Here is a 26,292-nt window from a genome sequence, read left to right as displayed (position 1 = left end):
TTCTACATCTCAACTTATATTTCTTTTCCCATCCGTCTTTCAAAGATGTTGTAAAGCACAAATGAGATAAAAGTAGCAAGGGGTGTGCAAAAGCAACACGCTGTTTAGGAGCAGCTCACTAAGAACGACATGCTATTAGCCTGAATAGACTAGAATCACTCACCTCAGTGAGGCAGCATGGAGTAGGAGCGGGGGAGATGGATAATGATGGGAAAGGCAGTGCTCCATGGGCTCTATCGTGCAGGGCTTGACTTTTCAGTCTTTGCAGAAATCCATAATCCAGATGTCTCTTTGTTGAAGCCAAAACAAGCATTATACACAATTAAACCAATGGGACTTAGCAGGTATTTCTGGAAGGGGAATTAAGCCTCTATAACATGTAGTAAAACCCAAAATAGTCAGAGAACATGGTCAACAAGTGAGTAAGAAGTGGCCAGACTCTTCCTAGGGTTTAGGGCCACAGTTAGTTGTCACGGCATCTATGCTTCTAGCGCTGTGCTGGGCACATAGTAGGTGCCCATTAAATTAAAAAGAAATACACACACACACACACACACACACACACACACACACATATAACACACATATAGGGAGCCCACAAAGCACATCAAGGGTCTCTTCATCATCTGGCAGTGTACAGTTTTCTTTTCTCTCTAATACCATGCAGCTGAAATGATTCAAGCTGAATCAAACCAATCAAGCATTTGCCTTTACAAATACAAGGAACTTCTAGCCCCTATTCTCTCTGGTTTGTGCCTGCTTCCATCTTTCTTTTTCTTGGTCATTTGCAAACACAAGCTGAACTCTGAGCTTGGGACCCTTTTGCCCTTTTCTTCATTTTTTGTTAGCTGAGTTTGGGAGGTAGACTGCTGAATAAATAGAAATTCATTCTGGGCCTCAGGGCTCTTTACAAAGGTAATTCTGACCTCCAGCCACACACAGAATATCGGTAATTTGACCTCAGTTTGATTTTCACATAAGCTGTCATTTTATACACCTAAAAAAAGCAAGGGAGGACACAGATAAAGAGGATATATTTCTCGTGGCAAATGGAAACAGAATCAGTTACCAAAAACTAAACTTGCTCAAGTGATAACAACCTATATATTTTCTTTAATTGTTATTTACAGGTGTGCATAGTGTGCTTCTATGGGGTCCAATACACAACTCATAATGACTTTTGTGTTTGGCTATAAAATTTTACGTAATGGGCTAATATTGCTTACATACAAAAAGTAATCAGGTATTCATATACTTTATAAAGTATGTGTATTATTATTATTATTATTTTTTAAAGCAAGCATCTGCCTTTTTTTTAAAAAAAATTATTTATTTATTTATTTTTATTTTTGGCTGTGTTGGGTCTTCGTTTCTGTGCGAGGGCTTTCTCTAGCTGTGGCGAGCGGGGGCCACTCTTCGTCGCGGTGCACGGGCCTCTCACTGTCGCGGCCTCTCTTGTTGCGGAGCACAGGCTCCAGACGCGCAGGCTCAGTAGTTGTGGCCCCCAAGTATGTGTATTATTAATAAACAGAATAAAATATAACATTTTTCTCTGACTAAAAAGTAATCCAGAAGGGCTTCCCTGGTGACACAGTGGTTAAGAATCCACCTGCCAATGCAGGGGACACGGGTTCGAGCCCTGGTCCCGGAAGATCCCACATACCGCAGAGCAACTAAGCCTGTGAGCCACAACTACTGAGCCTGCGTGCCACAACTACTGAAGCCCACGCACCTAAAGCCCGTGCTCCACAACAAAACAAGCCACCACAATGAGAAGCCCGTGCACCGCAGGGAAGAGTAACCCCCGCTCTCTGCAACTAGAGTAAGCCTGTGCGCAGCAATGAAGACCCAACACAACCAAAAATAAGTAAATAAATAAAAAAAAAAGGGTAAAAAAAAAAAGTAATCCAAACTTATTTTAGTAAATCTGGAAAATACGCAAAGGTGCAGAAAGCACCTGGTATCTGTCACTCAGCTATAATTACCATTATTTGAAGCATTTCCTTTTTTCTATTTTCTATACATGTATATAATCATTGTGTGATTATATATATATATATATATATATATATATTACAAATATATAATTCTGAATTCTGCTTTATTCCCTTTAACATTGATGTACAAATAATTCCTCCATGTTACTGAATATTCTTTGACTACACTAGGAATGGTTAAGGCTTTATTTGGTTAATTTTAGGTTATTTGATCTTTGACATGGCTAGATATTTTGTATTTCCAAGAAAATATTGCAAAAGGATCCTTTTCCCCTTTGTTTATTAAAAATAAAGGTATCTATATTTCATCTACAGGGCAAGAGATGTTTGAAGGGAATTAGGACCTATATATTTTATATTAGGAAAAATGCAGTCAGATATCTGGCACTGCCTATTCTGTTTCTTATTTATATTCTGTACATTGTATTTTTCTGGTAGACCAAAATCACAGAAGTAATTAAATTTCAGTAAGAGAAGTGATTTCTCCAAATCTGGAGGGTTCAGCTCAAGATGACGTTGAATATAAATGCAATATTTTACAGAGATCAAACCATCCCTGCTACACTTGTGCCTCCGTTCCACAGCACTGGCCCCGGAATTGTAATCACTGAGGGTGCGGAGGGGTTAGGATTTTAAAGGGTAGAGTGACGTGTTCATCAGACAAGTGATCAGAGGCAACACAGAGGCGTTGGAGTACACAGGCCAGTAGGTTACTTGTTAGGCAAGGCTTGAGGTCAAGGACAGAGGTAAGAGTATATGGGGAAGGACTTCTGCTTTTACGGGGTAGCACCCCCAGTTTCAACTGGCTTCATTGGCTACACCTCTGTACCAACTAGGTGAAGGGTTAATTTAAGTAGAGAGGAACCCACATTGACATATGCCTGCCCCATCTTCTAGGAGCTGAGGCTGTCCCTCTTCATAGTCAAGTAGGCATCAAGAGACCCACAGGCCAGTCGAGAGGACTCTCAACATGAAGGAGACAGGGGTCTGACCTGGAGAGTTTAGACATGGAGAGATTAGACATGTCTGCTCCTGGCTGGAATGGCCAGGGGCACTGAGCTGGATGGGGACAGTAAGGACTGCTCCTGGCTCCACTGGGCAGATGACCCTCAGTGCTCAGAGCATGTGGGGTCCCCCTACCCCCTCCAGTCGAGGCCAAGGAAGAGAGTCTTCTGGTCTCACCTGGGGTCACCGGTGCCCCGTCTGCCCACTGTCTAACTCACATCAGCTCACTGTGTGTCTCATGGGTGCCCCTCAGTTCTTTGCCAGTTAGGTTTCTGAGTTTAAGCCACTCCACTCCTGATACCAAAGTCTGTATTAATTTCCTATGGCTGCTGTAACAAAGTGCCACAAGCTGGGAGGCTTAAACAATATAAATTTATTCTCTCCCACTTTTGGAGGCTGGAAGTCCAAGATCAAGGTATCAGCAGGGTTGGTTACTTCTGAGTGCTGTGAGGAAATCTTCCGTACCAGATCTCTCTCCTTGGCTTGTAGCTGGCTGTCTTCTCCTTGTCTCTCTTCACATCATCTTCCCTCGGAGTTTGCCTATTTCTGTGTCCAAATTTCCCCTTCTTTTATAAGGACACAGTCATACTGCATTGGGACCCACCCTAATGACCTCATTTTAACTTGATGACCTCTGTAAAGACCTTGTTTCCAAATAAAGTCACACTCTGAGGTACTAAGGGTTAGGACTCCACCGTATCTTTTTTGGGGGACACAATTCAACATCAAAGGTCGTGTCCCTCACCTACGTGAGCTCAGGAGGTCCTGCTAGCCCTCAGTAAATCCTGTTTTTTGACTGAATGTACCTCTGACGTGAAGTTTGAGTTATGTGTCTTTTCTAAAATGAAAGCAGCAGAGCCCTTCAAAACACTTACATTTTGAAGGATTAATTTGACATTGGTTCTTTACCTGGAGAACCTGTGCTGTTGGATGTTGATTCTGTGTTGATTCAGATCAATGAAAGGAGAAAACAGAAGTCTTTTTAAAAAATGTAATAGAAGTTGATGCAGGATGCATCTGGATTTAAGCTAGAGATATCTGGCTACTGATTATCTCAGTGGGTCACCATCCTGGTGTGTCATGGTGACAGTAAGTGTCCTTGTGTCCAAGTCTGTGTACCAGACGCTACTGTGGAGCTCCTACCTCAGCTCCACTGATCGGCTGGCCTCAGTGGGTCCTAATGATACCATCTGTGCTCTCAACCAGTGTGGAAAATTGGCAGAGCTGCCTAGCATACCGGTGAAGAGATTAGTGTCTGGAGGCGGTCTGACTGGGTGGTAACCAACTGTGGGACCCCAGGCAGGGGACCTAAACTTTCTCTGTCTCGGTTTTTATCTGTAAAATGGGGATAGTACAAATATTTACCATCAATATCATGGGGTTGTTATGAGGATTAAATGAATAAGTATTTGCAAAGTGCTCAGAACTGGGTGTGACACTTAATAAGCACAATGTGCATTTGTTAGATAAAAATAATGATTGAAAGCTTATTAGATGCCAGGCACTGTATCAAACGCTTTAAATGCAGTATTTTTTTTTTTAATTAAAAACATTTGTATACATTTTAAAGGTTACTTTCTGTTTACAGTCATGTATTACCAAATACTGGCTATGTTCTCTCTCACCCCTCAATTGCCCCTGCCCACCCTCCCCACTGGTAACCACTAGTTTGTTCTCTGTGAGTCTGCTGCTTTTTTGTTACATTCACTCATTTGTTGTACTTTTTAGATTACACACATAAGTGATATCATACAGTATTTGCCTTTCTCTGTCTGACTTGTTTCACTTAGCATCATGCCCTCCAAGTCCATCCATGTTGCTGCCGATGGCAAAATTTCGTTCTTTTTTATGGCTGAGTGGTATTCCATTGTATACCACAATCCTCTTTATCCATTCGTTAGGTGCGGTAGTATAACACTGCTAGGGGGTTGGTGACTCTTATCCCTACTTCGCAGAGTAGGAAACAGCCTCAGAGGGGTTCAGAGACTATTCAAAGTAGAAGAGGATTAAGAGGGTAGAGCCAGGCTGCAGAGAGAGGTATGTCTGACCATCTGCCCCAGCTCTTCACCCCTGCAGCGCTGCCTGCAAATGTGGCCTGAGAAGTGGTTCCGCTTCTGTTAACAAATGAATCAACAAGTACTCCTTGGGTGTCTACCAAGTGGTGGTAGGTACATGTCCACAGTTGGACAGAATAATGATGACATTTATAAATTAAAGACACTTGAATGTCAGTTCTCATTAGTCACTTGAAGAAGGTCTGTGACCTTCTTTGGAGTCACCAACGATTATGAGCAAATCATGATGTTTGTGAATTTTATCCTATTTAAATTTTGAATGAAGCCTCTGTAAAAGGTTTCACAGATGATGACTTAGAACTGAGTATCCTCCCTAACTTACGTTATCTTATCTTATTTTTACATTGTCTTACATTATCTTATTTTCTAATACAGATCAGTCAACAGGACCCCATATGTTAGAGCTTGTCCCTGATGAATACCCATGCACAGGCGTATCTGATGTGATTAGAGCTCAACCTGTTGGAAAGGGGGAGGTAGAGAACATGTGTGATCTGTCTATCTTGGACCAGCAGATGGTCTAGAAGCGGCCCACGTCAGCCTCGGGGAACCATGGATGGGCCCAGGGCATATAATCACGGGAATACACAAGTGCAAAAGTCCCGTTTTTCAGCCGACTGTACAGTTGCACAGATAGGAAAGGTGTGTTGGTGGGGAGAATGTTCCCGAAAGGTGAGTTACCATGACATTTATTATCCAAACCAGGACTCTTTTCAGAATAAAAGAAGGTGCTAAGAATCATTATGACAGGTTAACCGGTGTAAACTGGGCCTGTCCTGGGCTAACGGGGCGATGGCTAGCCTGCAGCAGACTGCAGGGCTGAGAGAGACCTGGGTGCAGCCCTGGGGGGAGGGGCAGCATGACGGCCCCTACTAGGGGCTGCGACAAGAGCACAAGCCAGGGCTGCCTGAACGCAGGTGTCGCTGGGCCGCGGGACCGTCCCGATACGGACCTGCAAGTGCTGTCATGAACGGAGGCACGAAAGAAAGCCTGTTTGAAAATAAGTTCTAAATCTGCCAATGTGATTAATTACCATACCTCTCTCAGTAATTTCTCTGGGTATTTTTCATTTGGAAGCACATGGTCCTTTCTTCTGACCTAGCGGTGTTGACCAGTTATCTCAGAAAATTATCATTATCAAAGATTGTGTGTGTGTGTGTGTGTGTGTGTGTGTGCGCACACTATGTATATGCAGCACTCGTGGGGTCAAACAGGTGTGACTCAAGCCCTATCTCAGTTCCTCCCCGGGCGGGCTCAGCCCGGTGTGGTGCTGGAATTCAAAGCCAGGTGGAAGATACCTGTTGAGAAGGAGATGGTGGCAGGGGTTCAGCTGTGACAGGTAGGAAATGTAGTGTGCTCTCCACCCTGGCTTTTCTGCAGGCAGGTGCCGTGCAAGGGGTCTGCGCTTACTGCAATGCAGGTCTGGAAAGAAATGTCACAGGCTGCTGGGATAGAGAAGCAGGGCTGTAAAACAGATCACAGGGGCTCAGCCAGAATGCCCTGTTGTAGGCTGCAGGGGTTTGGGAGGGCTGCATGCAATGGGACTCTGGTGATTTGGGAAGGAAATGAAGAGGGACAAAAAGATATCAAGTGGCAACAGTTAAACATATTTTTTAATTAAAAAATTTTGGCCAGATTTGTTCATCCTTTTCATCTAAAGGGTTGAGATTTTTCCCAAAGAAAGCCATCCTGCCTTCAGGGCACATGGCAAATGGTAAGACCCAGGTTGGTCTCATAATCTGTCTTTTTTCCAGACTCCCCCATCCCCATCACTATGTCTTTTCCTGAAATGTGCATAACGTAGAAGGGAAGCTTATTTTCACTTACTGCATTTACAGAATAATTTTATGTTTCTTGGTCTTTGCTTTTAAAATGAATAGCATATCCTGTATTTCTTATTCACCAAAACCGCTAAGTAGGATAAGCTCTAAGTTGAGTTGCTTTTACTTATATGGGTCTTACGAGATCTGGTGATTTGGACTGCCTTCGGCCCTCCCTGGAAGAAAGGTACCAACATTTCTTATGATTGCTCACAAACCTCTCTAGCGCTCGAGGTACAGAGTACTGAACTGTTTTCCTTCTCTTATAAGGAAAAGAAACGTATGATGGAGTGATTTGCAATGTACCATTTTATATATGCAATACATTATGATATAATTGAAGATAAAATACAGCTTAGAATTTCCACATATTGATACTTCTTAGTGATGGGAGGTATTCAGAGATTAAACACATACACACACATGCACACATACGCACACAGAGATACCTTTCCACTCTTAGTATAGAAAAGTTTCCGTGTACAAACTATTGATAGTATTAAGGAGACCTGAATTCAGAATGTTAGTTTTATATTTTCTTTTGGTTAGTTTGTGAGCCTGATGCTTGAACTGATTAAAGAATGTTATGAAATTAATTTCTAAACTTATCAGAACAAAATTTATATAAACTCACTTTAAAAGCACTATTTCTGTTGTGCTCAGCCCTCTGGGTTGGGAGAGGGAATATGGGGAAAGTGTTATAAAAATCAAAGAAAAAACCCAGCCTTTTGCAAGGATTGCAAATTTGGAATTACTGACAGAATATTCTTTTAATCCTAGAGCTTTTGGAAAATCATCGTCTTACCATGGGAAAGCAAATAATTTGGCTTTCCTTTGAGAGATGCTCTGTTTTGAATGTGGGACTTTGTTTTGTGTTTCATAAATAGAGACAGCAGAAGAAAGACATTTTCTAATGAGGGATATTTACAAATTATGGAAAATTCTGATACAGATGTGATACAAATGATGGAAAATTCTTCTTTTGTTTGTCTTGTTCTTCGTATTCCCCCAAACTTAGCTTGGTGCCTAGCACATTAGATGTTTAATAGCAGTTTATTGAATAAAGTACAGTTGCAGGTGGATGGCACATTGCTTCCTCTCTGTGGTCTGTATGTTGTCCTGTTTTTCACCCAACTTGTCACTAGATGTCTCTCGGTGTCCGTGCTAGATCGGCGGTAATTTGCATACGCATTAATACATGCAGATAACGCCTGCAGTCCGGGCTAGGGAATCCTGTTGAAAGAAGGGCTCAATTCTCCTTTTTCGCTGGGCACCAGTTTCAAGTGCTCTAGACGACTTGTGTACACAGACAAAGCTGGCGATGTTCGTGTTAAGTTGTTGGAAGAAGGAACAGAAGGGACTATTCTCCTTTAGTCGGGATTAGAGTTCTTAGTTCTGAGTTCTTCCCTATCCTGGAAATGTTAGGAAAATTTTAGAGTCAGCGAATTTTTAAATTAGCCAGGCACAGACTTGAGTCATTGGTGTGAACACTCCCTCCTTTTGTTCCCTCCCCTCCCCCTTCTCCTTCCCTTCTCCCTCCCTTCTCTTTCTCCCTCCCCCTTCTTCTCTCCCTGGCCTTCTCTCTTGCTCACAGGCTCCTGCACACATACACACTTTGATGGCACTTTCTGTGTCAACACACGTGTGCTAGAGCCTTGTAAGCGTTGTTTAGGAGGAGAGTACATTTGTTGAACTGCTTATCTGTGATTATTGGGGGGCAGGATCGTCTGCTGTTGAATAGACAGGACCCGCTCTACTAATGCTGCCTTGTGGTCAAACTTTGAATTATCTAAGTAACCGAAATCGTTGGGCTGGTTCCCCGGACTGTCTGTCGTGTTTCCCCCGGGGGTGCAGACGCAGTCTTAGATGGGGGATGCTGGGGCCTGGGGAGAAACAGCCCACAGGGTTGTGGTCATGGCAACCTTCACTGTAGCCACTTTTCACATCCATGTGCTGGGCTGTTGTAAAAACAGTAGAATTAAACAGGGAGAGTTTTCTGGGATAAATCCATTTCTTTGAATAATATATACTCCCCACCCCCCGACTATGGAAGTGATACATTTCCAGTGTAGAAAACTTGGAAAAAACAGGAAAGTGTCATGAAAATAATAATCCTTACTGTTTTAGAAACAAAATTGAAATCAGATTGTGTTTATAATTTTATATCCTTCTTTTCCTATTACGTTATATCATGAACATACCCCTGTATTATTACTCTTCAAAAACCCAACTTTAAACGGTAACGTATTATTCCATCTTTTGCCCGTGCTTCACTTTGTTTAATCATTTTCCTATTGGTGGACACTTAGGTTGCTCCAAATTTACTTCAGAAATGATGCTGAAATAAATATTGTTATATATACATTTTTCACATCTCTGATTAATTCCTTAGAATAAATATCTGCAATTGGAATTAAAGGGAGGACACATGTATTCTTGATATGAAAGCAGAATGCAAACTTTCTCAGGAAGAATTCTCCATCCTTTTTGTTACATGTTTTATTTGTTATATGCTGGTATTCTTTTTTGTTATAAACTCGGGGCTGGATCAGGGGATTCTGATACTAGGATTGTACCTGAAGTCTGGAGAGTGTTTCTCATGTAGCATCTCTTCACATAAGAAAACATTAGGGGTAGGAAACCTGGATTGTTCTGTTTTGCAAATAAACTATTTTTCTCCTGGTCGTACACCAGTAGCATGTATTTCCTGCAAACTTAACTCTGAAGGGTTCTATCAGAAAAGGTTGCTTTTCATAACCCTGTTATATGGGCTCAGTTACCCAGCTTTATAGGGTTGAGAGGGTCTTCTGTCACTTGGAGGGACCTGTGAGTGGTCACCTATGAATTATTAAGGATGCCCATCACTCAAGGAAACACTTTATTCCAATCACTGTGGTGGCTTAATGTAGATGACAGACGCAGGGCTCGTCCTGATCTAGAATTTGGAATCTAAAGGGCAAAGTTTTGGGGGTTGTCCTTGTAACACTCCACATGTCTTCACCAGATAGGACACATTTTATTTTCATTTTCCAAAAAAATCCAAAATGTAGGGGTTTGAAATGTGACAATTACTATTGAGAAAAGCTCTTTTTTTAATTTTTAAAAGATTGACATTGAATTAAAAGGATATTTACTCTTTAAAGCCTTTTTAAAGTAAAAATAAATTCATTTCTAAAAGTCAGCTTTTGGTATACAAGAGCACCTCTTAATGTTTTTCAAATGGCATTCCTTTAAAAAAAATAAATTAAATTAAATATGTATTTCCTTCCTGAAACCTGGAATGCTTCTGATTTTGGTATTTTGGGAAAAGGGCAGAAAGTGTTTTAAACCTATGTATGCACAGGTCTTTTAACATTCTTTTTCTGCTTTGGATTTCACAAATTATGGAAGTTATGGCTCAGAAACAACACAAAAGAGGAAACAGGAGTTCTGTTCGCTGTTCCTTTCCTGGCCGTCCTGTTGGTATCCTGACTGTCAGATTTCCCACACTATTCAGTGTTCATTGGTGCGTCTAACTGCCTCAAATGACACAATGCCCTGGAATCTGGCCTGGCATGAGCCTCGGGCACTGTTGGACAGGGCTGGTCTGGGCAGCGTGCCCGGGGAAGTTGGCCGGCAGGGTCTTCCTCCTCCGTGGTGGATTCTTGGTCACCCCCAGTCCTCTGTTGCTGAGGCCTTCGTGGGATCCTGTGCTGCTCATTGCTGGATTCCACCCAACTCCACCCTCTCTGAGCCCAAGGCTTACATACCCTTCTCCATCAAATTTCACCGTGTTCTGTTGACTCAACAATCTGCTTCTGTATGAAAGCTCATGATGTATGGAAAATGACCTTGATGCTGTGGCAGCCTCTTAGACCCTACCAGGCAGGCTGTCACAGCACAGAAGGGCTCACAGACCACATAAGATGCTCAAATCATATGGTTTATTCAACCAATTCAAGACATGCAGTGAAAAGCAAGGAGAAATTGATGGGGTGATGAACGCACTTAGGATCCAGTGCCTGCAGGGTGGAAAGACCATAATTCCAGGATTCTGGAACCCTGGGCTATGTTCTGACTGTCTGTCTGCTGCATCAGCCTTGCCTGTCCATGGTGTGCTTACAAGGACTAGAGCTGAGGTTAAACAAGGTGTTCAGTAGATGAAAGGTGCCTGTAATCAGCACATCCTTGCTCTATTGGAAAGATGTCCAGCCAGTAGCTGTAGGTCCGCAATCAACCTGCTGACTGGTTGTGTTAGGCAGAATAATGGCACCCAAGGATGCCCACGTCTTAGTCCCTAGAACTGTGAATATGTAACTTTACATGGCAAAGGGACTTTGCAGATGTGATACAGGGGCTTGCGATGGGGAGGTTATCCTGGATTATCTGGTGGGTCCAATGTAATCACAAGAGTCCTTTTAGGAAAGTGGGAGGCTGGGGAATCAGAGTTACAGAAGAAGATGTGATGATGGAAGCAGAGGTCAGAGAGATAGATGTCTATTTGAAGATGCTATACTGCTGGCTTTAAAGATGAAGGAGGTGACCATGAGCCAAGGAATGCAGGTGGCATCTAGACGTTGGAAAAGTCAAGTTATGGACTGAATCGTGTCCCCCATCCCAGTTGAATTCATGTGTTGAAATCCTAACCATCAGTGCCTCATGGTGTGACCATGTTTGGAGATAGGGTCTTTGCAGAGGTAATTAAATTAAAGTGAGGTCGGGACTTCCCTGGTGGTTCAGTGGTTAAGACTCCATGCTTCCATTGCAGGGGGTGTGGGTTCAATCCCTTGTCGGGGAACTAAGATCCCGCTTGCCTCAAGGCACGGCCAAAAAAAAAATTGAGGTCAATAGGGTGGGCCCTAATCTAAAATGATTGATATGCTTATAAGAAGAGGAATATTTGGATACATCCTATATGACTATACTATTTCAAGATATACATATCTTCTGAATTATGCTATATGCTTACTCACTACCTACGGCTAACACATTGTTTACTGAACACATCAATGAATTTCATCTGCCTTGCACAAGCCACTAGCTTACTTACCATCTACGTAATATACCCTTTGGGTTTCAGCCACCCCATTTATTTTTCTTGTCTTCTATAATTGTACTGAATATTTAAAAATACAGCAAACACGCTATAGCTGCTGTATTCCCAGGGTGCTAATACATGAACAATATTTACATTTGGAAATGAAGGTCTCTGTAGACAGTGCTACCCTCACCATCATCCTGGCAATAAAATGGGGGAATTCTGTGGCATATGGAAGTTATCAATCTCTTCTACTCTGTCTTCTTCTTCTTCCCCAGCTAATCTCTTCTTTGAGCCTCTGGCCACACTTTTAAGTGTTGTCTGTGGCTACTTTCAAACTACACTGGCGGAGTTGAATAGCTGTGACTCAGACCATCTGACCCACAAAACCTAACATATTTCTTATCTTAGGAAGAAAGTTTGATGATCCCTCCTCTAGAGGCCCATAAAAGAAATATAACTATTTCAATTTCAAACTTGAAGAAGCCAAGACTCTGGAAGGTTGTTTACTTTCCTAAGGTCCCCAACCAACTGGAGATGGGCAGTGCCAGGATTCAACTTCAGAACTCAGGCTGTTTCCAACATACCATTCTGCTTTAGGGGACCTTGTATTTAGTTTGTCTGGTCCACTTTTTCTGCCTTAGAAAGGTGATTTTTGACCTGTCTAACTGAGCTAGTCTTGTTTCTGATCTCTTTTCCATCTTGGCAAACTCACATCCAGTACCTTATATTTCTGGGTTTCAGCTATCCTCTAATTTATTATGAAGCCAATAAATAGTTCTTTATTCTGGCATTTAAGGTTGTTGAAAGAACTAAGGTTGTGTCAGGTAAAGTTGTGCTCTTCTGTGAAATGATACTAGTTATGTACCCAGAGTGAATCATTTAAAGAAAAAAATTTTTATGTTGAAATAACCAGATTTATAGAAGAGTTGGAAAGATAGTACAGAGATTTCCTGTATGCTCTCTACCCCGTTTCCCTTAATGTCAGCATCTCATCTAACAAGGTATCTTATCAAAACTAGGACATTAACATTGGTACAGTACTGTTACTCAGACTACAGGCTTTATTCTGATCTCTCTAGCTTTTCCACTAATGCCCTCTCTCTATAAAGAATCTAATCCAGGATACCATGTTACATTTGGTCATTATGTCTCCTTAATCTTCTCCAATCTCTGGCAATTTCTCAATCTTTCCTCATCTGTCAAGACCTTGACATTTCTGAAGGAACTGGTCAAGTATTTCTCAGAATGTCCCTCAACTTGAGTTTGTTGGATGTTTTCTCATGATGAGACTGGGGTTATGGATTTTGGGGAAGAAGACCATGGAGATGAAGTGCTTTTCTTATTGTTTCATATCAGGAAGACATGATATCAATATGACATTACTGATGATGTGAACCACGATCACTTGGTTGGGTAAATAATTTAAAATGATTAATCAGTACTCTTATGTCGCATTCATTTTGCACTCAGCACAATGCTAGGCACTTATTGGATAAGAGAATTGAGAAATAGCATAGAAAATACTCAGAAAAAATGGATAAGAAAGTATTCTTTTTTTCCAGCTTCACTGAGATATGATTTACATAAACTGTGTAAGTTTAAGGTGTACAACATAAGGGTTAGATGTATGTACATGTGGTGAACGAATCACCACAATAAGCTTTGTACACATATCCATCATATCCGTCATCTCACATAGTTACAATTTATTTTGGTTAAAATTTTAAAAATCTCATGTCTCAACAATTTTCAGAAAGTATTCTTTATAAAATGTACAAGAAAATTATTAAGACCTCAACTAGATAAGTAGGGAAAGAATAAATAATTCACAAAGGGAAAAAGTACACATTAAGAAAACCTTGGAAAAACGTTTAGCTTCATGGATAAACAGACAATAATGATCATATCCTAACATTTATTATAAATATGGGACACAAACTTAAAATCTTAATTAGAAAGTTGGTATAACCATTTTTTAGATATAGTATGACCACAACTATTTAAAAATGTGTAGAATAAAAAAGACCAAGTCGTAGAATAAATGTTAATAGTGATTGTCTTTGGATGAAGAGTTTGTGGGTGATTGTTTTTCTTTTTTTGGCTTTTCTATATTTTTGGAAAAGTTAACAGTGAGCTACATTAACTCAGAAGCAATGTGGGTTAGTGGAAGGAACACAGAAGTTAGAGTCAAACCTGGTTTGAATCATGAATTTGCTACTTAAAGGCCTTGAGAATGTGGGTACGTTGGCACCTCAGTTACCTTATATGCCAAATCAGAATAGTGAACTAATTTTGTAGATGTTTGGGAGATAATTAAGTGATACAATAAATCACTTTGGAAGCACCTGGCACCAGTTATATTTAACATTATCTTTCTTAAAAGATGTGGCGCCTGCCCTTGGAATTTTTATAATCTCCTTAGAGAGACAAGATTAAAATACATTAATGGAACAAAGTACTGAGAGTAGTGGGACCTCACTGTAGCTATTGTAGGAGTTCAGAGGAGGTGAATAAAGGTGGAAGAAAGCCAAGGAAAGTTCTAAGAGGCAGGTGGGACTTTTGCATTCATTCAACAATGAATACGTTGAATGTGTAGACACCATTCTAATCATTTTGGACGCACATTCATCAAAATATTTATTAAGCGTCCACCACATGCCAGGTATTATTCTGGGAATTGGTGGTAGAGGGGAGAACAGAATAGACCAAAATACCTGCTTTCATGGAGCTCGTATTCTAGTGGAGGGAGCCAGATAATAAATAAACAGGCAAAGTGTGTATACATTAGTGCTATGGTGAAAACACAGCAGAATGTGTGTATGTGTATGTTGCAATGTTAGGTAAGGTGACTAAGGTGCTTACTGCTCACACACAAAGATGAATAAGAGATCTCCATGCCTTCTAACAGCTCGCTGGGGAAGAGAGTCTCAAAAACACAATGGTTAGCAGTTAGCAGGGCAAGTGCTATTCTATAAACCCGAGAGGATGAAAGACAGACTGACAGACTTTGTCTGGGGACTTAGGGAGGTCTTCACAGAAGAGGTGATGCTTCAGCAGAACCTTGAAGTGGGACAGCAGTTCTCGAGGCAAAGGAGAGTAAGAGGGTGCCCCAAATGAAGGCAGTGTGTCCAAGGGCACTGGAACGTGATTGGGTGTGGAATCTTGCAGGACACTTGGGTGAATTGGGAGCATAGGGTAGGGAGGGTTTGAAAAGTAGATGGGGACCTGAACGTGAAAAGCTCTTCTCAGTGGAGATGGAAAAGTTTGGATTTTATCCTATAGGTGAGGGAGGTTGCAGAGTTATTTAGTCAGGGATGTGCCTGAATATTCCTAGCATTGGAAATCAGATGGGTAGTAACCTCATTAACTGAGATGCAGAAGACAGTGGCAGAGAAGGTTGAGAGGAGTAGGGAGATGAAAGTGAAAGAGGAAAGAGGGTGAGAGAAGGGAAGGTACTGAGTTCATTGAGGATCTGCAGGGTCTCCTGGTGGAGTGCCCAGTGTGGCCGGATGGTGATGCTGAGCTGAGTCAAGTCAGGAGGAAAGGTCTAGATCTGAGTGCACCTCAAGTCTGTAACTGGATCCGCCTTCCTAGGGTAGTTGACTCCACCCCCTAAACCCCAATATCTTGATTAGATTAAATCAAAATCTTGAAAAAATTAAAACAAATGGCACCCGTTCACCCTTCTGTAATGTGGAGCCCGTGGCTTCTCTTACAGGGAAGTTAGATAAATAGGAGAATACAGTAAGTCCCCTACATACGAACAAGTTCCGTTCTGAGAGCATGTTTGTTAAGTCCAGTTTGTTCATGAGTCCAACAAAGTTAGCCTAGGTACCCAACTAACACAATTGGCTGTGTAGTACTGCACTGTAATAGGTTTATAATACTTTTCACACAAACAATACATAAAAAACAAACACAAAAAATAAAACAATCTTACAGTACAGTACCTTGAAAAGTACAGTAGTACAGTACAACAGCTGGCATCCAGGGGCTGGCATCGAGTGAACAGGCAACAAGAGTTACTGACTGGAGGAGGGAGAGGAGGTGGGAGATGGTAGAGCTGAAGGGTCATCAGCCATAGGAGATGGAGGGCAAGCTGCAATTTCACTCATGCCTGACGTTGATGGCACAGGTTCTGGTTCCTTGCTGGATTCAATTCTATCTACCCTCTTGAAAAAAACAATCCAGTGATTTCTGGGTAGTAGCTCTTTTTTTCTCGTCAAAGATGACATGGTAGCACTGGGTTGCGTTCTGAACGGCTGCTGCAACCTTCGCGTACCGTTCTACATTTGGGTCCTGTGCCTCAAAAACTAACAGTGCCTCCTTCTTTTAAAAAAATTAATTAATTAGTTAATTAAATTTTGGCTGCGTTGGGTCTTTGTTGCTGTGCGTGGATTTTCTCTAGTTGCGGCGAGTGGGTTTCTCATTGCGGTGGCTTCTCTTGTTGCAGAGCACGGGCTCTAGGTGCTCAGGCTTCAGTAGTTGTGGCACAAAGGCTCAGTAGTTGTGGCTCACAGGCTGTAGAGCGCAGGCTCAGTAGTTGTGGCACATGGGCTTAGTTGCTCCACAGCATGTGGGATCTTCCTGGACCAGGGATCAAGCCCACGTCCCCTGCATTGGCAGGTGGATTCTTAACCACTGCACCACCAGGGAAGTCCCAACAGTGCTTCCTCATATAAAGAAAATCCCCTTGCCATTTCCTGCATCGTGAATCTCTTCTGTTCTTCAGTTACTACTTCTTCCTCTTGTCTCTCTTCGTCCTTTCTCTGGGCCTCCAGTTCCAGCAGGTCTTCATTAGTAAGCTACACAATGTAAGTACACAAAAGCACAACCGCTTGTAGAGGATGCACACGCGTGACAATGTACGCCAGGCACGTGAACTGACTTAGTGATTGGACACGCGAACGCACATTCTCATCTTTGAAAGTTTGCAACGTGAAGGTTCGTATGTAGGGGTCTTACTGTATCTATGCTGTGCCAGCTCACACTGATTATTTCCCAGCTAGGTTTTCTACTTACGGGTTTTAAAAGTATCATTACACAAACTTTTTTTTTTTTTTAGTGAAGGAAATTAAAAGTAGGTGCGTAGACTCATAGAAGCCAAGGTCATCCCTTTCTCCCACTTCACAACCCTCCTTTTTTAGATGCTTGTGTTTTCTGTACATTTTCCTAGCTTTCAGAAGTAACTTTTGGCCATTTTCTTCAAGTTGCAAATCCCCAAGGCCTGAACATTTACAGTGTGTTATTCCTGGGGGCCCCCATTCCCTTTCATTCCAAGTCTGTTCTGGCTTCCTTACCTGAATTGCCTGCTGATATCATTTAGGCTTTTGTCTCAGGACCCCTGAATCCAGAAAACTGGTCAACCCTCTCCCAACAGGATTTTGACCTAAGTTATCCATTAACTATTTTTCTTTTTCTTTTAAAAAATTGTAAGTTTATTTGAGCAAAAATCTGTTCCAGCTGGGCAGCGCAAAACCAGAAGGGCCCAGGACTGCCCCCAACGCCTCCACCTTCAGCTCTTTTCTGTGATTTCTTTCCTTCTTGAAGGATATCTTTTGGCTGCCGTGGCCCTGAAGGGGTTGGTGTAGCCCCTCTCTCTTTCACACTCTCTGGCGGCCTGTTATCTCTCTGTGTGCGTGCGTGTGTGTGTGTGTGTTTCCATGACTCTTTCTCCAGAGGCTGCTGGTTACAGTGAGCTGGTCCAGCCCCGCACTGGGAGGAGGGCGGCTTCCTCCCCACAGGGCAGAGCTGCTGTCACTTAGTGAGGTTCACTGCCCTGTCAGATGCTGGTGTTTTGCTCCCCTTCCCGTTTCAATTGGAATGAATCACGTTTGAAAATATTTCCATCCTTTTAGTGACTACCTTGAATAACACATATTTTTCATTAATATTTACTGTAACCAACATTAACCTTGCTCTTTTTCTTTTCTTTTTAAAATTAGCACAATTATTTCTATTATTATCTAGTTTCCCTCAGTCTCTAGACTTAGTTACGTTAAAATGGATTCCTGCCCAGGTAAATTGAGAAATAGTCTTTTCTAATTTCTGGAGACTCAGAATTCATTGGTGGACATAGAAAACAAACTTATGGTTACCAAAGGGGAAAGGGGGGAGGGATAACTTAGGAGTATGGGGTTAACAGATGCACATCACTATATATAAAATAAACAACAAGGATTTGCTGTATAGCACAGGGAACTATATTCAGTATCTTGTAATAACCTAAAATGGAAAGGAATCTGAAAAATGAATATATATATATATATATATATATATATATATATGACTAAATCACTTTGCTGTACACCTGAAACTAACACAATATTGTAAATCAACTATAGTTCAATTAAAAAGGAAGTTATAAAAAAAATCTCCCAGTCTGGAAGGTTTCCAGACTAAATATAGAAACTTGAGACAAAAAAAGAACTCATTAGGGGAAAAATGAAAATTATGGTGCAAAAGTGTAGAGAGTTGCCTAATAGATTACTGCAAAGTATTTTCAATGGACTTCCTCCTCAACTCTCCTCCTCCAAACCATGCTAATTACAGAGGGGTCTCCAACGCTGAGCTTTGAGTTAGTTCAAGTACTTTATAACAATTCTTCGAAATGGGAGAAAAGAACCAGTCTCTCCATGATATATTGAGTTTTGTAATTCCAAGAGACTATTGTCTACTAAAAATCGACCTTCTCTGCCCTCCCTGTCATGCCCTTTTAATGGATTAAGGGAGAATCATTACAAAACAGTGGAATTTCAAGACAGCTGCGTTCACATGCCTGCTTTCTGAGTGGTTGGTGGCCACCTGCTGCCGAGAAGCTGTTTCAAAGGGGAACTGGACTAACTTCCCTTTTGAGCAAGAGTTGCAGCATGAAAGTGGCATCAATCAAAATTCCTCACGCAGTCGCATCCTCTTTATGAGTGCGCTTCCTCAAAGACCTCTGGGCATACACTGAAGGTGTTAGGCAGAGCCCTTTCAAAATCCAGACGTGTTTTCCAAACAAATGCCAGATTTCCTGGGACTGTTGGTTACAGTCGCCTAGTCCACAGATATAGTGCATCTAAGATCGTCTGTCTGGATAATCTTCCCTTTTCAGTGTTTATTTAAAGTGGAAGTGATGTTATCCAGACCTGGCATACGAATGAGATCATGTCATGAAGTTTCGTTCTGATGTTGTTTTCTCCCAGTCCTACGGTGACATCAGGATCTGAACACGGATGGCTTTGATGACATTTGAAGGTCCCTGCCATTTGTAACCTTCCATGATTGTTGGGAAATCACTGGGGAGAAGAGGATGTCACGTAAGGTGGTAGGTCAACCCATCTAGTCATTCGCAGTCATGGCAAGATATCATGGAACTATTATTAGTGTGCTCTGAAAAGACTTCTCTTTTGCTTTTTTCAGAAATAGATTTTATTTTTTTAGAGAAGTTTTACTGCACAGCAAAACTGAGCAGAATGTACAGGGATTTCCCATATACCCCCTCACCTCCACATGCATGGACTCCCCCGCCATCAACATCTCCCACCAAAGTGCTACACTTGTTACAATGAATGAACCTCCATTGACACATCAAAATCACCCAAAGTCCATAGTTTACCTTACAGTTCACTCCTGGTGGTGTATATTTTATGGGTTTGGCCAAATGTTTAATGGCATGTATCCACCATTATGATGTCAAACAGAGTAGTTTTGCTGTGTGTTGTTGCTTTTAAAAAATATATATTTTGCTGTGTATAGAATGATTTCTTTAAGGTCCTACCTGAGAAGATGAATGGTTGAATTCTATTTTTCTGCTAAGATTTTGGGCAGGAGAATGTTTTTCATGAATGTCTCATGAATTAATTAATTCATGTTAGTGGATATTCTCTGACAAAAGGGTTCCATGGCCGTATGAGTTTGTGAAATTCCGGAGAAAAATCTGATGGAGTCATCACTGGGTATTTATATCGCTATTCTGATTCGGACATACAAATATACGATTTCTAAGTCAATTTAATTATCTAATGAAACCTAAATTTCACTTCTGAAAGAGTGATGAAGAAATGAACCATGGATGTCCTAGCAATCTGTCCTCATATTTGTTTTTAAATTAGCATTCCCTTAAGGATTTCATCCACTCATTTGTTTATTTGTTCTTTTAACAATTACCTATTTTGTGCCTTCCCTGTGCCAATACTTAGGGACACACTGCATCTTAGCAAAAGGGAGAGTGTGGCAGAGGTGGCCAGTCACTGCCGTCCTTCTTTAGTATTGCTGAGCGATCGGCAGCCCAGGACAAAGACTTTCCCTTATTCTCCTGCGTGAGGAGTGCCGCGAAGCTAAGTTCTGGCCAATGGGATCTGACCTTGAGGGGCTGTGGACGGGGGCCGTTATTTGGCCTCTGTGGACTGGCCTAGGTGTACACGTATCAGTAACTGGCAAAATGGAAGCCATGTATTTTGAATGACAGAGGAGGAAGTCAGAGATGGGACTTTGATGATATGGGGTGGCATGACACTCTTCCAATACTTATGATTAGACCATTATGTGAAAGAAATAAACTTCTCTCAGTTTAAGACACTGTTACTTTGGCCGTTGTTACAGCAGCCAAATCAGTAACCTAACTGATCTAGAAAGGATTTCCAGTGATCAGGCCTTGTCATAAGATTGGGTAGATGAGACACCCATCTTATAGAGAGGTAAGAGACTTATAGGAGGTAAGTCGAACTGTGTCTAATGACTGTCTCAGTTTATGTAAAAGGTCTGAATATTGAAAGGGAACATTTAGTCACTTAAACTACTCATCCCCACATGTTGAAGGAGGAAAAGACCCAAGGAACTGAAGTTCCTTTGAATGATAGTGGAGAGAAGGCACAGATTCTTTTCACTATTTTAGCCAGCCTTCATAGAGAAATAAGGCCAGCTTTCGGTACGACAGCTGAATTTTTCCAGTAAGCCCAGTTGTATGGGCAGTTGACATGGATTTAGAGGTCTTAAAATAATCAACATCTATTTTCTAATTCCTCCTATACATCTTTGTAAAACACATTCTGGTATTGTAAACTTTCTTTTATCAGTACGCTACCTCTATCCACAACATAGTGGGCATAGGGAAGCACACGAGTGTATATTTAGATGTGGGTTAGGCATAAAAGAGCTTTTTTTCTTCAACAAGGAAAAAAACCTCCTCTATTTATTACTAAATGCGACATTTTAGATCTGAGTAGACAGCAAGGACCTTGTGAAAATGTGCTAAGCTTCCACATAGTTAACAAGATGTCACTTTGTGAGAGAATTTTCATAATTAATGAACCAGTTCAATTTGCTCTGCCATTTGACTTTGATTAATATGTCGTGGAGTATTCCACGGGGACGCTCTCCAGCTGGTTTGGGGAGCTCTTATGTCTATATCCTGTGCGTGTGCGTGGATCAAAGCTCTGGCATCCAATATCTGCCTCGTTAGGTCAGGGAATAGCCGTGCAAACTCAGTGACAATCCTGAGATCCCGCAGCAGGCCGGCACGTGACCCACATGGACAAACCCAAACCCAACAAGCATAAAATCCAAACCAAAGCTATTTGGGAAAGGGATTGCACCACTCACTGCCTATTTTATGGAGTCTTAGAAGGAGAATTTTTATAATTAAACTTTTATTCCTAATTCTGCCATGGATATGGCAGACTGAATGAAATGACTTTAGCATCATCTTTAAACATCTGGTTAAAATTTGCTTCATTGCAAATGCAGTTTACAGGGATAAGTGTTTTGTATGACAAGGTGAATCGATCGGTTTCCAATCAGTGCAATTTTCTGTTAGAAACCACTGTAGGTATCTCAAAGAAGGAATTTGATACAGGCATATCTTGGAGATATTGTGGGTTTGGTTCCAGACCACTGCAATAAAGTGAATATTGCAATAAAGTGAGTCACACGAATTTTTTGGTTTCGCAGTGCGTATATAAAAGGTATGTTTACATTATTTTGTAGTCTTTTAGGTGTGCAATAGCATTATACCCCCCAAAACAATGTATATACCTTAATTAAAAAATACTTTGTTGCTAAAAAATGCTAACCATCATCTGAGCCTTCAGTGAGTCATAATAGTAACATCGAAAATCACTGATCACAGAGCACCATAACAAATATAATAGTAATGGGAAAATTTGAAATATTGCAAGAATTGCCAAAATGTGACACAAAGACATGGAGTGAGCAAATGCTGTTGGAAAAATGGCGCCAATAGACTCGCTCAACACGTGGTTGCCGTGAACCTCCAATTTGTAAAACATGCAATATTTGCAAAGTGCAATACAATGAGGTGTGCTTCATACAGAGAATATGTAGTACATGATTTGAGAGGGATGAAGGGGGAAAAATGAGGAGGCAAGGTTACCTAAAGATTAGTAACAGCGGGAAGCCACTATCCCCTTAGGCTTTTTAAAAGAAATTAATTAATTAATTATTTTTATTGGAGTATAGTTGCTTTACAATGTTGTGTTAGTTTCTGCTGTACAACGAAGTGAATCAGCTATACATATACATCTATCCCCTCCCTCTTGGAACTCCCTCCCACCCCCCATCCCACCCATCCATCTAGGTCATCACAGAGCACCGAGCTGAGCTCCCTGTGCTATACAGCAGATTCCCACTAGCTATCTGTTTTACACATGGTAGTGTATTAGGCTTGAAGAAGCCACAGGGAACATGGCGGGACTCTCGGCTTTGGTTTTCTTGGCCACAAAACTGTTGTTGCTAAAACTGAGCTGACTTAGCAGAAACCCAGAAGCCACAGCGCTGCCTTTGCTGCTGCTGCCGCCGTTGCCAGAAGCACCGCAAGAAGGTGGAAAAATAGCATCTCCCTTCCGCTCACCTTCCGGTTTGCTGCTGGTGCCTCCCATTGGTAGAACCCAACAGGGGGCTGGTTGGCCAGGGAACCTGGGAAATGTGGTTTTCAGGCTTTCTGCCCCAAGGCCAGATGGGAGAATAAAGAAGGGAGAGAGTGGAACTGAGGGACAAAAGACTCTAGTCAGCACCCATTTCCAAGGACATATCCTACGTAAATTTAAAGTAGATGCACATTACTTGATTAAATTAATGAATGAGATACATTTTGTTACTAGTTAAGATATCACTTTTTTAAACCCGTCTCTGTGGAATCATATAACATTATAATCTAGCATATACATACAACTCTGAAGTTGTATAGATGCTAATGGATAATATATTTAAAAGGTTCATGTTAATGTTTACTCAGACTAATTATCCAACTGGCTTTATTGGTAAGAAACAAGACCAAAGCAATCATTTACATCCTAGGTCTTGGCCATGCCAATCCTGTCTTTCTACAATAACAAAAAAGGATCAAATTTAAACTGAAAAGGTAGAGAAGGAATGAGATGAAACATCTTCCACTTTGGATAAGAACCCAGGTGGCCCCTCGCCTGTGCAGGTATCCTCCCAAAGCCGTCCCCAGCCCAACCGTACCTTGGAGAGATGTGAAATGCTCAAGGACTTATTGCTTCTCGGTGGATTTCTGGTGGTCAAAGCAAGTCAAGGACATGGACACTTGAGGGAACAGACATAAAACCTTTGCCCCACTTTGTGGCCCGGCAGTGTTTAATATCCCTATTAACAAAAAGAAAAAAAGCCTGCTGGTCTTAGTGGCATTGTATAAACAAGACTGGATACTTTTCTTTTATTGAATTCATTCCTATCTCTTCATGTGGGCCTGAGAAGTGTGTCTGGAGGGCATTTTCCTTCTTGGTTGGAGGTGACTTGACAGACTAGCAATTACTGTCATTACAAGCCCAGTTGTATAGCTGGAAGATCTAGGCGGCTGCTAGCTCTGGAGCAGCCCGGGACGAGTGGGAGCAGTTGAGACCACACTGAGAAGCCAGGGAACTATAGACAAGTAATCTGTAGGGGGAAGAGGCCCCTTTGATCTTTGCACCAGACAGCAATTTCAGCAGAAGCAGAGTCGACTTGGTATTTTTTTACTGCAGTGAAATAGGCAAGACTGACTTGTATGTGTAAGGGTTGCCAAGAGGAAGTAAAGATGAGCTTTAGCTTACCTGCATCTTAAGCTGTGCAAAGAAAAAAGGTTCACATTTTTGTTAAATAGAAATGATCTAAATGTTTAATAAAGGCAAATCATTTGTTATTTAATGTTTTTAATCACGTGGCCAGTTTCAGCTCATGTAAGACCAGATGCTTGCTGGTAATGGCTATTTTCTTTTTGATCCTTGGGGTGGGCTCCAAAAATTCAATTATTTTTGTTAAATTCAGTACAGTGCTTACCCTCAGACTTCCCTGGAAGCATCTGCTGTCAGGCTCCAGGGAGACAACGGATTTGTACGTGTGCCTTTGGAAATGCTTCTGGTTTATCGTTATGCCAATTTGAAATATCATAAAGGCTGTTTATGTAGAGAGTGGTCCAAGGAAGAAAGTGGATCTGGATGAAGGGCATCTGCTCATGTCCTTTGTCTTGGTTACAAGACAGGCATCTCATCACAAGCCATTCTGACTTGGTTAGGAGCAGCAGACGCCTTGGTGCCTTTGGAAGAGTTAACGGAAGCTGCCAGAAGGCCTGTCTGTGAGTCTTCTTGGTTAAGCACCTAATTCAGCTCATCAGAATTTACTTTCAGAATCACAGTCAATTCTTGAACTAAATAAGTTATGGACCCTCTAATTGGATGGGATGTAGGGCGTTTATGATAGCCACTGAAATTTGATTTTTCAGCATATACCAAAGGGCTATCAATCAATAAATAAAGAGGGAATGAACAAAATAAATTCTCTGCTTATGGCCATTGATTTCCTGGTAGAATTCCCCTTTTTCTAGTGTCTCCAGGAAATGTCTCCCTTGCTTGTGTGTGTGTCTGCCAGGCCTGCCGGTTCTTAGTCAGCTACGGGAGAGGTTGTGTTCAGAAGCACACACCATGTGACATGTCAGGCAGATCAAAGCAGGGATTTCAGGGCTGACTACAAGGGGAAATGGTTAGTGATTAATAAAAGGATGTGGAATTGGTCATGTTGACTGAAAGAGCCCAGAACCTTGGCGAAAGTCTCCCAGAGGCTGCCAAGATAAAAAGAGTGGCCGCGATGAGTTATTTCGGGTGAAGCTTGCAGGTGTTAATGCCTCTGGGTGAGGGGAGCTGAGTAAGACATTGAGTCTCTCACCCAGGCCATGGACTCACCTATTATAAGAGCCTCTTCAGCTCCAGCCATAGTTTTGGTTTGTTTTGAAATGGAGCTTTTAGGGGCCATCGGGGACCTACAACAACTTGATAATGATGTTTAATTCTGAGAGTCAAGCTGTGGTTTCTCATTTGCCATTTCTGGCTTTTCATTGCTTCACATCAATATGTTTTGTTTCCAGACTGAAGATCAAAGAAACTTCTCCCTTGGGCTTGCTCACTTTTCTCCCCTGTGTGTGTTCTAATGCACTGATGAAGCCAAATAAATCCCCTGGGAACATATGTGTCTCCTGGCTTCTCCACCATGGCTGTAGCCACTGCGCACTTTTTGGTAGCTTAGTGGTGAGGAGTAGAATGTGGAAAGGGAGGTGACACAGAAAATGGATCTTGGGAAAAAGCATATTAGAGGCAAGTCCCATCTCAGCAAGGGGACTTAGCAAGTCTCACCTAACCAGGTTAAGATCTTGAGCTGTAGAAGTCTGGATGCTGCTGTGTGTGTGTGTGTGTGTATTCTTGGGAGTTGGCAAACAAATCATGGAAACTCCAAATAAATTTTCCACTGATTGCTTGGGAGACTTGTGAGCTTATAAATTGCCTCATTGAGTTTTTAAGCCACTTTCCCAAGGGAGTGATGATGTTTGATCCGTTTTGCAATCTTCATTAGTATCTCAGGACGTGATGTCTCTGTAAGGAGTAGATTCTATTGATCCTAACCAAGGCACAGTGCAGTTTCTTAACTTCTCAATGATGTTTTCCCCCTTGTTCTTTGCCCTCCTTCAGTCCTCTTCCAGCTCCTGCCAACCTCCAAATAGACCAATGTTGTGGACAACATGGCAGGTTGGGAAAGTGTGGAGGGATGTGTTGGTTCATCTTCAGAGCAGACTTGAACTTTATGGGTAATCTTGTATATTAAGAATGGTTGGGAGTAATAATGATGGATGTTAAAATGATAAGCAGTTATGGGCACTGGGGACATGGGCGTTTGTTAATTTCTCTGTACTCCTCTGTAATTTCAAAACATAAAAATGTCAGTTGAGGGATTGGAAGGCTGATGTGGAGAGCAGTAAGAAAGGACAAACTGACAAATGTACGCTGGGTGCTTCAGACCTTTACGGAGAAATATCCGCATCTCCTATGTGTCAGTTCTCATGTGCCATGTAATGCCACCTAGTAGCACCCCAAAAGCCATTGGCTGAG

The 26,292-nt window shown here is 41.7% G+C and overlaps 1 protein-coding gene across 29 annotated transcripts in view; it reads left to right on the top strand.

The window, feature by feature from the left end:
• The window catches only part of SETD4 (SET domain containing 4), a 459,131-nt gene that overhangs the window by 113,170 nt on the left and 319,669 nt on the right, over window positions 1–26,292 (top strand). For 25 of the 29 annotated variants that reach the window (XR_009502969.1, XR_009502983.1, XR_009502978.1 and 22 more), the window contains one exon: window positions 19,105–19,226. The exons of the other annotated variants lie outside the window; for them this stretch is intronic. The gene's annotated coding sequence lies outside the window, so the exon portion shown is untranslated. The remainder of the gene's footprint in view (window positions 1–19,104; window positions 19,227–26,292) is intronic. 29 annotated transcript variants of the gene reach the window in all.

The sequence above is a fragment of the Balaenoptera ricei genome, chromosome 4, assembly GCF_028023285.1.
Source record: "Balaenoptera ricei isolate mBalRic1 chromosome 4, mBalRic1.hap2, whole genome shotgun sequence".
Classification (NCBI taxonomy): domain Eukaryota; kingdom Metazoa; phylum Chordata; class Mammalia; order Artiodactyla; family Balaenopteridae; genus Balaenoptera; species Balaenoptera ricei.
This window is presented reverse-complemented; position numbering and strand designations above follow the sequence as displayed.